This window comes from Sceloporus undulatus, chromosome 5 (assembly GCF_019175285.1).
Source record: "Sceloporus undulatus isolate JIND9_A2432 ecotype Alabama chromosome 5, SceUnd_v1.1, whole genome shotgun sequence".
Lineage (NCBI taxonomy): Eukaryota > Metazoa > Chordata > Lepidosauria > Squamata > Phrynosomatidae > Sceloporus > Sceloporus undulatus.
In genome coordinates this window covers 176337057-176350503 of record NC_056526.1, presented here as the reverse complement: position 1 = coordinate 176350503, position 13447 = coordinate 176337057, and the positions used below count along the sequence as shown (strand labels likewise).

At 40.6% G+C, this 13447-nt stretch overlaps 1 protein-coding gene across 4 annotated transcripts in view; it reads left to right on the top strand.

Annotated features, from left to right (window-relative positions):
- CCSER1 (coiled-coil serine rich protein 1) overlaps nucleotides 1-13447 on the top strand; it is a 915439-nt gene that overhangs the window by 135451 nt on the left and 766541 nt on the right. The window contains exon 1 of one of the 4 annotated variants that reach the window (XM_042468784.1): nucleotides 12874-12978. The exons of the other annotated variants lie outside the window; for them this stretch is intronic. The gene's annotated coding sequence lies outside the window, so the exon portion shown is untranslated. Of the gene's footprint in view, nucleotides 1-12873; nucleotides 12979-13447 lie in introns of those variants that run through there. 4 annotated transcript variants of the gene reach the window in all.

Here is a 13447-nt window from a genome sequence, read left to right as displayed (position 1 = left end):
AACGGAATAGGCTATTTCAAAGGATGGTGGACTCTCCATCTTTGAAGCTCTTTAAGCAGAAGTTGTATAGGCATCTTTTAGGGGTGTTGTAATTAAGTATTCCTGCATGGCTGGAGGTTGGAATAGATGGCCTTATGGCCTCTTTCAACTAGCATGCTAACATTCTGTGACAGTTAATGTTGAAATAATTGTGTATCCTAAAAGGGCCCTTGGTCTTGTATCTGTCTCTCAGTGGTCTGGTCCACACATTCTTAGTTTAGGTCCAAGGTTGTAGATTTCTCTGATGACTTATCCTAATGGCACTGAGATCAGAGTCCAGAATACCTGCTGAGCAACATTTTCTACCTATTCTTACATTTTAGGATAGCCAACTTAATGGAAAGTCTGCATTGGAGGTTAGAGCAACTGAAAGCTTGGTAGCTTTTGTGGAAATAAATTAACTGGGATATTATTTTGAATACAGCTATGATTAACTTAGCATTTATTACTTCAGACATACTAAGCACAGCTGGACACTAGAAAGGGATTAAAGGTGCCGCAGCCCATTCTCTTCCATTAGGCTTTTGTCAGCAGTTGAGCAGCTGTGTGAGTTTTTGTCATTGTCTCTGCAAGCAGCATTCCTCCCCCTCCCACCCCACTTCAGAAGTGTTAGCTTTTCCAAACGTGTTCCTTTCAAGGAAGGCCATAGGACCACATACTTAACTTGCTTCATTGTCTTTGTCATATTTGGCAATGTGACATGACGGAAAACTCACAAATATTTCCTCTCATTAAGTGGAAAAGTGGATCCGCTCTCTTTGTCTCTTTCACTCAATTGTTTCTCCCCTTTCATTATCTGCCTCTCCTGTTAGATTGGTGCATGTGGAATACATAAAACAATGAGCAAAAGGAACCACTGCTCTAATGTCATAGACATCAGTGGAGTTTACCCCACATTTGGCTTTGGTCCAAGGTGTCTAAGGAAAAGAGGACTGTGCCCCAGCATTTTCTTTGGTAGCTCACCCTCTTAAAAATGCAAATTCCTGCTATTGCCATATTCTACATTCTTCCATACTGATATGATTGAATTGCTGCCTCCTTTCCTTTCCATTAGGCTAAAATTGGATTTGGCAAGGACATTTGTATTAGAGATTTGGAAAAAGGAGTCTTAGAACTGAGAGCATTTCAGTGGATATATGTGTTGAAAAGGTGTTTCTTTTCCTGTTCATGGACAGTGACATTTTATTGCTTGAATGGTTTTGGGGGTAGTAGTGATGAGGAGGGACATGCTAGTATGTGCTAACCACTCTTACACCTCCCTCTCTGCAGTTGCTTCTCCTTCGTTGCTTTTAATAGCTCATAAGGAGGGCAGGTCCAAACCACAGTGAAGTATCTACCTCAGGTGATGGATGATGTGGGATAGAAGTGAGGCTTTCTAGGACACAACTGAACCTGCTGCCACACTGCAAAATTAATGCAGTTTGACATTGCTTTAACTGTCACAGAACCATTCTATGGAATCTTGGGATGTTTAGTTTGTTTTTCTGTAGCTCACAAAACTACAAATCCAGAATTCCATACTAATAAAATAATAAAATGTTATTTATATCCCGCCTCTCTATCAAAGATAATTGAGGTGGCATTTAGCCACGGCAGTTAAAGGTGTGTCAAACTGCATAAATATTTCAGTGTAGATGAGGCCTGTGTATGTCATGTGGCCTACCCAATTTACATTATTTATTTAATTGATATGTCATGGTACTTTTCATAGGGGATCCAAGTCAACTCACGATACAGATTTTTTTAAAGGCGTGTATCCTGTACCTTGTGCTCTCTGTTTATTTTTGGAATCTGTGTCTCAATTTCTTTCCAATAGGGAATCCAAGGCAACTTACTATATAGGTTAGAACAAATGCTGCCATCCTGTTAGTGACATAGACAGTACTCTTGTTTATTTACTGAATTAATATTCTGCCTTTCTCCTAACCGGGGATCCTATGAGACTCATGACATAGATTAAAATAAAAACTAACATCCTGTTAGTGACACGCTCAGGCTTTAGGTCCAACTGAAGTCTTTGGGGTGGTTGCTGTTGTTATTGCAGAGATAGGAATTCACTACTCTCACATGCAAAAACCCTTTATGGCTCACTTTGTAGTGGCCTCCCTCCATGGTCATGTACGGGTCTATGAGAGCACGGGGCATTGAAGGTGTGTCTGACTATGTCCCTATAGCCATAAACAAATGGAAAAAAGGCATCCTCTGGAGGAAAGTGATCCTACAGGAAGAAGCAGGAGTCATGGGAGGATCTTTACATCTTCCAATGTATCCAAAGTGTTGCTGTTCTTTTCAGTGGGTGCCCCCCGCTTACTTTCTGTTCCCCCCCCTTGTTGCTCTGAATGTCCAGAACAGCCACCGCAGGAGGCCTGAATTATAATTTTACCAGGACCTCAGGACATTGGGGAGCATTGTTGTTGTTGTTTTGTGTCTTCAAGTTATTTCCAACTTATGGCAACTCTAAGGTAAACCTATCATGGGGTTACCTTGGAAAGATTTGTTCAGATGAGGTTTGCCATTGCTTTCCTCTGAGGCTGAGAGAGAGTCACTTGCCCAAGGTCACCCAGTGGATTTCATGGCAAAGCTGGGAACTGAACTCTGGTCTCCAAAGTTGTAGTCCAAAATTCAAATCACATAACCAAAAAGGCTTTGGGGACCATGTACATCCCACACAATTCATTCTAACCAATCCGATCTAGCTCATGGTAGAAAAATGTGTGGCGCTTCAGATGTTGAATCGCAACTCCTATCAGCCCTAACCTGCCTAACCAATTGTGCAAGATGATGGATTTATGTTTCCACCATCTGGAATGCCTCTTATTCCCACCCCAAACTACTCAAGATTATCTTTACCTGGTTTAGGAATAAGTGGCTATGTGCTCAGACTACTTACACTGCACAGACAACACATAGTGTGCTGTGAGCACTTTGTGAATGAAGCTGTAACTCTATCCCTGATTTGCCTGATTTGTTGATTTGTTCCTCTTCAAAAAAGGCAGGGGGAAATCATTACATTAATGAATCCTGGAAGTTGCCTAATATTGTATTGGACTATTTTTTTTGTAACTAGGCTATCATTCTCTACTGTAGCTGTCAGCAACTTTTGGGAGTCTGTAGCAGCAGCCTTTCTTTCTTGTTATGTTATCTGTTTAACCAGAGAGAAGCAATCACACCCATGACCTTCTGAATGTGAGGTATATAGTATATTGCCCACCGAGCTGTGGCCCCCCTTCTCTCTTTGTCACATTCCCTTGTTAATTTATATACTGTAGGAAGTATATTATTGAATAACACAGATAAATCCCACTTGTTTTTCATTTATTGAGGAGTAGTGACATGTCTCATATCTGCAATGAGGCCAGGGCTAAGCAGAGATATTAATGTGCATCTCCTGTTTGGGATGGTAGTATTTCATCTGCTGAATCTGTGAGGTGTTGCCCACATTGTGTTCAGAATCCTGCTATTTTGGTGCAGTGGCCTCAGTCACTCCAACACAGAAGCAGTAGCTTTTGAATGGATGTTATATTTGTTCTTTAAAAGTTCAGTTCAGTTTAGCTTAAATGTATTGCTTATAACCTTAGTCCATCATTGTAAGACTGAAACAGAGGAAATTGACATCATAGAATCGTGATTCATAGAACTGGAAGAGACCACAATATAACAATAGCCTAATAATATTAATAACTGGGCAATAATAAAATTAAATGAATTAACATCAGTACTTACAGAGCAACCTAGTTAAAACCGGGCAACCAAAGTTGTACAATAAGTGTGGATTACTAAGCCAAACACTAATGGTTTCAGTCCTAAGGTTAAAGTTCCACTGTATCAATTTTTAATTATAGACATTAATCTAAGTGTTAGTCTCTACAGTTAATTACTGGAATTTACATATGTTGACTTGACTTACAAATTTCCCATTGATTCAGTGGATCCTTTCTTGCCAGGACTAACAATTGGAATTGGTCTATTGTTTTTACAGGTAACATGTGTGGTATAGTAATTTGGACACTAGACTTTGGAGGCCAGGGTTCAAATCCCTGCTCAGCTAGGTGACTTTAGAAAAATCATACTTTCTCAACATATGTGGTCTTGTGCAAGTCACATTAGCATCAGAGCAAGGCAAAGGGAAACCCCTCTGAACAAATCTTGCCATGAAAGCCTCACAACAGATTTTCCTTAGGATCTCCAGAAGTTAGAAATGACTTGAAGGCACACAACAACAACAACAACAACAACAACAACAACAACAACAAAACGTGCAAGGACAAAATCAGAATAAGTGAAGGAATCCAGTTAATTCAATTATTTACATTTGTCTTTTAGAATTTTGCACATGTTCTGTATTGCTTAGGTAGCAACTCTTCTGAATGTCATGGAGTATTTGCTTAAAAATAGAAACATCTATTTTTATGGGGACCACTGTCTACATATTACCATTTGTTAGCCATGCTTCATATTGTAACTACAGTAGAAAGTGAAATATAAACATGGCCTGGCATCCTGTTCAATATTTACGAGATTGTAAGCTGGACTTGCTGGGTCATAACTTTTAGGAGTTCTATTTATGGTTGTTAATGACTGAACATGACTCCCAAAACCTACCTGCTAAACCAAGCAGCACCCCAGCAGAAGAGTTACTAAGATTTGGCTGCTGGGAAATTATGACTTCAGTGCTCTCCTAATCATGGGGTGTATTGAGACAAGCAGCTGTGACAGGATTCTGACAGGATCTTTCCAGTTGCCTTTTTCAACATACCACATGAGGAGGAGAGCATTGCAATTGTCATTTCCTGGTGCTTTGATCTACAAGGAATCAGAAAATCTTCAGCTGGGGTGCTGTCTGACTTAAGATGTAGTTTTTAGAGGGATTGGCTACAACAATGGATCTCAATTGTCATAGCTACATCTGATGATGCAGGCCACTGTTGTTGTTTTAAAAAAACGAATCAAACAGCAAACCAAAACCTGACCTATGGGGTTATAGACTACTACCCAGACTTCCCAAAGGAACATACTGAGTTCTCACAAAAAGGAACAGACTTTGGAATTTAGGAAAGACATTGTGCCAAGTTCTTCATTAAAATGTTGGAAGCAGTGGCAAGAATATATGGCTGTTACATTATTTCCTTCTTATTCGGCAGCTTTCCTTTGTTAGTTTGGCAGATTTAAACATAACAGTGCTGTCTAGAATGTTTGTGAGGTGAAAACACGTAATATGTCTGTTATCTATACATTTGCAGTGGAAAAGTGAGAAAGCAGAGAGGGGAAAATTGGTTTTGCAAGAGCTCTTACTACAAAGCATTCAACCTGAAGAACCAAGTCAAAGCAGATGATTGTCAGACCATGCAGCTCATCAGACCATGTAAAAGGTCGATCCTATTCTTGAAGTGATAGAAGTATGAAGTAAATGCTGTCTTCAAAAGATGGGGCTGGGAGGATGATTGTAGAGTACAGTGCTGCTGTTTTAAAGTTAGGGCAGCTTCTCACTTGAGCTATAAATACTGGAGCACAAAATATGTGCTCAATCCATCAATTGTGAAAGGCTTGTGTGTATATAAATAGCTGTTCGACTACACAGAAGCAGTGACCCAGACAGGATTTGGACCCCCAATTTGATTGTTGCTGTTCTTCTTGGAATTCCTTTCTTCACCTTAAGACTGTATTTCTTCAAGTTTTCAAACTTGATCCCCTGTGCTAAACATGCTCTGCATAGGTTTGCTGAGAGTATTGCTTTAGTGAAGACAGATCTCTGTTAAGACGTCCTCTGTTTAAACTGGTTTGCAGGTATTTGAAGTGCTGTCTGGGATAAATGTGGTTCGGAGCTCTGAAAGAACCAACAGAAGCCTGAGTGAAGATCTTGAATTTGCCCAAGAACAATTACTTAGTGCCTAGACATCACACTGAACAAGCACAGTGTCCTCTGGTTACACTTAATGACATTCCACTGGTGTGAACATATTGTATATTTATTTAAGTAATACTAATTATTATTTTAAGGATTGGCAGCATGGTATAGTGGCTTGACCATTGAACCACAACTCTGGAGACCAGGGTTTCAAACTCCATTTGGTCATGGAAACACACTGGGTGACCTTGGACAAATCATATTCTTTCACTTTCTCAGCAAGACAATGACCGCCTCCCCAACATAGTTGCTTAACTAAGTAGCTGATCTAGAATCTTGTCATTGATTCTATATCTGAGTCTTTAGACATAATTAGCATGCACACATTTAATGCTCATATTTGCCAATTTCTCTTGTTTTTTGGTAACATGCGTCATTTTCTTTTGAGCTGTACCTCCTGAAATCTCTAACTCACTATAGCCCTTTGTAGATAAGAAGTCTACAGCAAAATATTTCTCTGTGGTATGGTAATAGTAGTTGCTATTGCTTAAATTTGAGAAGCATTCAAATTTGTGATTTCTCTACTTGAAATCTGAAGTGGTATCATCCAGGAAGGGACTGTACCTAGGACTGCCAGATTTTTGGCCCTGGCCCTGAGCTTCCTATGTTTGTGAGTCATCTCCAAGTGGGAGATAAAGGGGCAAATTATCCACTTTTAGTGGGCTCAGCTCCAAGCAAGTGGAATGAGCTCAGTCTTTTCACAAAAATCCAGTCCTTTCCTGCATCTGGCAATGATTCAGTGCTACCACAGCCTGCTTGACATCAGTTGTAAAGCAGAGACAGAGCTGGGTATCCTCTGCTTACTGATGATATCCAACCCCAAAGCTCCAGATGACCTCTCATAGCAACTTTTTTATAAATGTTGAAAATGTTAGGGGACAGTATTCACACACCCCTCCCCGTGGAGCCCCACAAGCTTTGATCAAAAGGCTGAACAACAGTTAGCTAGCGCCACTCTCTGGTGCTATTGACCAAACAACCCAGAAAGATACCATGGTCATAGATATGAAATAACAGTGAAACTTCCAGGAGGACCAATAAGATCTAATGGGCTCGACAGAAGGTCGGAAAGGGATGGTGAGACGCCACCCCTTTCTGCCCTGGAAGCAGGCCACTGCAATCACACGCCGCAGCCTGTGCACGGCTCAAAAAGAAGCCCTGAAAAGAATGGGTGCCATTGGATGTGATGCACGAGGCACGTCATTGACATGCACACCATCTGAATGCGCGTGTGCCAAGATGGCACCCAGGCAATGCGGTAGGGCTCAGGAGTGTGTAGACGCTCTGCTCTCCCGAGCCCGAATTTTGGCCCCAAGCCGGTGCATAGTGCCAGTCTGTACCGGGCCTCAGTTCCAATATAGGTCATCCATCAAGGCAACCAAGGCTGTTTCTGCCCCATAACCAAGCCTGAGATGGGTCCAGGTCATCTATTTCATCCAATAAACTTTGTTGTCTTGCCACCACTCATTCTGTGATCTTACTTAGAAAGGGGAGATTAGAGAGTGGCTAATAGATACCTAGGGAGGTGGGAATCTAGCACTTAGACTAATTCCACCCTCCACCCCCCAAAAACGTTTTACAGTTTCTTCTTTTAGAGAGCCCTCTTTCAAAAAACAAACAAAACAAAAACAAAAACAAAAATTTTACAACTGCCAGCACCAGCCTTTCTGTGACAGTTTTCATTAGCCAGGATGGGCTCAAGTCTAACAAACAAATGGCTGGCCTCACCCCTCCAAGCAACTTCTCACATCATGCTTCTTCAAATGCAGAACATTTTTATAGGAAGTCTATTTAAGTTGGAAGGGGTCAAACATGAGTATTTAAAAATATAATTCTAAGAGGATGAAAGATAGCCCATAAAGGGTCACTTACCAGAAGCCTTTAAAAATGTTATAGGCGGGTTACAGACCGCCCATTTGGGGCGGGCTACACCCGCCACTTTCCCCGGTGTATCGGGGCCTCAGCTGCCAGAACAAGCCGCTTCCCCGCAGCCTGGAAAGGGGTGTCTTTGGGGCTTCAAGCCCCAAGGACACCCCGCAGCGGCGGGGAGGAGGAGAAAGGGGCCGCTTGGCCCCTTTCTCCTTTGGTCTGCTGGGCGCAGCCGTCTGAAGGCTGCGCCCAGCGAACCAAACCAGGAAGAAGCTCCGAAACGCTAAGGGCGCACTATAGAGACAGCACAGCCATGATGTCCTCATGGCGGCGGCTGTGTGGAACGGCTGCCGCCATTTTGTGCGTGCTGAGCGCGCACTAGGGTTAGGGGGGTGCGGAAGCACTGCCCCTTCCTAACCCTAGTGTGCGCTCCGCATGCACAAAACAGCCCGTTTGTAATGGGCCATAATCTTTTACCTGTTACTGAATGTATACATTTAATTTCATACTCAGTTACTGCTAGGGGGCCTAACAGATGGCCCAGAAAAGCCCGCTTTCAGATGGCTTGTGGGCATGGTGTTTTGATGGTGTACATCCCCAAGGTTCCTGGCAGTTGTGCTGGGCAATCACATGGGGGCGGCTTCCAGCCACTCCAGGGGCATTGCATTTTGATGACCCTTTTGGGTCAGTCTGCACAGTCATCTTTCAAGCATATTCTACTCTCCCATCTCTTCTTTATGTTCATCCATGGATCTTTTGTTGCATTTAACTACAGTACTCCAATGCAACATCTCATACCTGCTCACCCCCAATCATATGTTTTTATTTGAGCAATGCAGTTCTTCTTATCTCTTTATCAAAGAGGGGAAATTGTGAGTTTGAGAGGCATACTTATCTTTATAATGATTACATTTGAATATAATTAATGTCTCCAAATGATTTTGCAGTAGGACTTGGAAAAACCTATTTTAAATTATCAACAGCTAGTTTGACTTCCCTTACCTGTTCTGTGAACCAGACAGAACATATTTTTGGAGAAGATAACATTCCTGAATTAAATGACATAGGAAGCAACTTTATTTAGCAACCTTTTAATCAGGATTCCATGCTCACAGCCCAAAGTGTGAAATCTTCTTTTATGGTTCAGATTTTGGGAACTGAGAACCATATGTTATCATGGTTTTGCATTTCTTAGATCTCCTTAATTGCATCTGCATAGCAATTAGTCTAATGCATAAATTTAAGAAAATAATGCATTCATTTGGTCTTACTGTGCTATAGTTTTTGTTTAGAAAAACGTAAGGTGGCACAATCAGTGCATAACTAAAATTACTGTGTTAAAATAGCTGACTTTTCAAAAAATGTACGTTTTGCATTTTCGATCCTTTTTACAGTGTGTGTGAACAACTGCAAAGAGTTCCAGATGTGAATACCCAAAAGATTCTGAATTACTGTTTAATTGGTGTTAACAGGGCACTCTGTGATGCTGTTTTGATGTTAGCTGAAGGTATATTAAAAACCTATGAACATCCTTTTGACAGGAAGGCAAAGCAAAGAAGTTTGCACAAACTGTGAGGGCTATTTCCCACAGCATATTTATGTGCTTACAAGGCAGAGCCTTTTATTTGGTGGCACTCTGACTCTGGAATGCCGTGGAGCAAGAAATATACCTGGCGCCAGCTTGCTGCAAAAGGGTTTTTCTTTAGTGTTGTGTGTTTTTCAGTTATCTTTAATTTGGGGGTGAAACAGACGGGCAGGAAAAAGCATCTTAAAGCTGTTTGCTCCTGAATACAGAGCAGAATTTGGGTATTCATGAGGGGACATAGTTAAGGGCTTACAGTTGTGCATTCTTTACATGGATTGTACACCCTTGTCAGGGAATGTTATTCCTGCCGCCATTGATCCCCTCCCTGAAAATGTCCCCTTGCAGTAACTAGGCTTTTAAAAAGTCTCCACTCTCACCATTTGAGACATTAAAAATCCTTAATTGGCTCTCAGGTAGGGAGGAATAAAGGGGGAGATAGGTGAGATGGGAAGGTCCTGTGTGCTAAATCTAGCCCATGGGCTACAGGCTTTATGCTTTTGACTTGGATGCTTTCCTGGTTATATTGGATACATTCATGGATAAGCAATGGGAAAATTATCATTAAGACATGCCCACTGTTCTCTCCTTCACCCATTATGCACTCTTGTCTCTTTTGTATATATTCTTCAGTGTCTGTGTTTACCCAAGAGTTATATGTGTCCCCTCCCTTGGGGGGGGGGAACACAAGAAGCTTCCTTTTTAATATTTCTTCTATGCATGTCAAAGCAAAAACAAAACAAAACCATTTGATTTAAGAAAAAAGAGAACTAGAAAAGAAAGGAAAAAAGCCAAACTAACATTTCCTTTGAAAAATGGATTGCTTTATCATTAGTATTTGAGAATGTAGATGAAAATTGCCTTGAGACTTTTCATTCAGACTATTCTTCTCTTCCATTGGCTTTTTATTAGAGAGAAGAGGGAATGAAATGGACTTGATGAATCTAGTTTAGACCTAATTCTATTCTGAATAAATCATAAATGGGAATTGGTTTTATTTCATGTTTAAGTTGCTGTGAGCTTTTTTTTTTTTTACTTTAGATACTTTGTGTCACAGGTGCAATTTCTTCTGATGAATGTTTTTCCTAGATGAATCTGATGTCCACTAGAGTAGATTAATAAGAACATAAAAGTAATTAGCTTATAATATGTTCTTTCCCCCTTTCCTTTTAAAAAGAATATATCATTAAATAGAATTATCCTTTTGGATTATTGCTGACATATTTAAAATGTAATCTACGGAGAGGCAAACCATAAACTTTGTGATGTTGTTGGGTAATGGGGAATTAGAGTGGGTGTCATAATCCATTTCATTGCAAACAGCTTGTGTAGAACCAGTTTGAAAAATGCCAGATATGCCATGTTATGCAATACAGTGAGAACAATTTTGTAATGATGAAATAGATGGTACTATAAGGATTCTCATGCATACACCCACATACCAACATGGAAATATACAGAGTGTGAGAGGAAAAATGAGAGCAAGAACATCTACATGAAATACTTTTTGGGTTGTTAAAATGTAAAAAGATAAAAGTAGTTTCTTGACATGAATGTCTGGCTGTAACCGACTGGAGAGGGTGGTGTTCATCTCTGTTACTAATCTGAAGAGCCATTGTTGTCCGAGGCCTGCTCAGGTGGTCATGTGGCCAGCATATGTTCAACTGTACATATCTGCTATTGTATGAATGTTTTAGTCATATTTTATGATATATTTTATATATTCTTGTATAAATCTCGAAATTTTAGTCAACAATAGATCCAAGAAACCTGGGTTGAATTATCCATGGGTCAATGTAGGTACTATACAGTACTTTTAACTCTTATATATAAAAAAGAACCTTCCCCTTTTCTGAGTAGAGTGGTAAAAGCAAGAGATTATTGGGGCACCTAAAATATCATTGTATCCTCTCCAGGAAGGTTCAGTGGGAAAATGGCAGTGGCAGAGGATCTTTGGTGCTTCTCCTCAAAGGGGCATGGAGAGTGTATATGTGTTTCTTTCCTTAGTTTGCCTGTAACTGCTCATCCCCACCCACACATCATATAACTGTTTACTATAGTTCCCTCTTCATCTATCTAGCACCTAGAGTGAACATAAACAGTTATGCTGCTGGAATTTTGTAAGTTCTTTGGCATTGTTTTCCTTTGCTCAGTCCTTTACATCCTTTGTTACATGCCCCTACATTTTATATTTGGCTTATCCACGGGTCATATCATAATTTTGTCCCCCAAACCTGCCCTTATGTGAGGTTGATTATTACACAAGTACATACAGTAATTAGATGTGTATCGACCAATGTTTACATGAATCCTGCTGTTTCATCAGAAGTTACTATGTGTTAAAAGAACTTTGATGGTGGTAGCAGACCTCATGAGCTACCTCTGCTGCAGCCATGTGCCTTCAAGCTGTTTCCAATGTATGGCAACACTACAGTGAGTGACCCAATCAGCCTATATTAGAGTATATAGCCTAGTAGACATAAAGTGAGAATATGATCTTTGAGAAGGATAACTGGTCCCATTATGACTTTGTGCACATTAGCAAAAATGAGGGGATATTTCTTCTGCTTGATAGCAAAGGCTAAGTCATACTTGCCAAAAGAGGGCTGGAAAGGACATAGAAGGGAGTACAATTCACTGGAGCTAAAGGTTGCAGATTAAGACAGAAATTCAATATATTTCATCATAATGGGAAAGACTGTAACCTGTGTGTCTTCTCAGTCTATTATGCTGGCGTGCATCACTGAAAAGCTCTTGCTTTCCACTCTTGCAGTCCATAGAATCCAAGAGTCATGGAGTTGGGAGAGACCATAAGACCCATCCAGTCTAACCTCTTGCCATGCAAGAAAACATCAAAGTACTCCTGGCTTCAGCCCTCCAGCCTGTGTTTAAAAATCTCCAAAGAAGGAAATTCCCTAACACTCCAAGACAATATATTCCGCCGTCGAGCAGCTTTTTCTGTCAGAAGTTCTTCCAAATGTTCAGGTGGAATCTCTTTTTCTGCAGTTGGAATCTATAGCTCTGTATTCTAGTCCTTGAAGCAGCAGAAAACAAGCTTGCTCCATCCTCAATATGGTATCCCTTCAAATATTTAAACATTGCTATCATGTCATGTCTTAACCTTCTCTTTTTCAGGCTAAACATAGTCAGTTCCCTAAGCTGTTTCTCATAGGGCATGGTTTGCAGACCATTCACCATTTTGGCCGCCCTCCTATTAACACACTCCAGCTTGTCAATATCTCTCTTGAATTGTGGTGACCAGAACTGGACACAGTATTTCAAGTGAGGTCTGACCAAAGTCTATCCTTGATCTAGACACTACACTCCTGTTGTTGCAACCCAGGTTCTTTATCTCTAAATGGATGAGGACTGGCACTAAAATGAACCAGGTTCAAGCAGTCTATAGTTTTTGTGGGGTTTTCAGGCTATACGGCCATGTTATAAAAGTGCTTTTTCTTGACATTTCGCCAGGAGCTGTGGCTGGCATCTTCAGAGAAGCAGGTCTGTTGTTCAACTTCAAATAGAGGCTATCTTCTGTAAAGTATGGTGTGGGGCCACCCTCAAGCAAAGTTACACAGATTCGGTAAAGCATTCACGTTTTCATTTGGGAGGTACAATTTCCAGCATTTTAGTGCCTCTTATAGAATATCAATTCACCTGTCAAATCAATTTTGCAGTAGGTGGAATTTCTTTGACCTGGACTTGCTCCAGAAGTCCCAGATGGTAGCTGTGGGCAGGATTACTTTTTACCAGTTGTATCTGGTCCTTGCCATTATCTTTTTTTTTAAAAGAATATAAAAACAGTTTCAAGTTGCTGGCTTTCTTGTTCTTTTGTATTTTTCTATGGATCCCTGTTGCTACATATTTCTGACTCAATACCTTAAATGGCTGCAAGATTCTTAGAATATTAAAGTCATTATAAATAGAGGGGGTTTCAGAAAGTAATTGTACAAGCTTTAGCCTGTAGGTTTTGAGACTAGTCTTTTGATTGCTGAGTTTCTTTTTCTGTCCTTTCTAAATGGGAAGAATTTGCAGATCCACTCATGGTGAGG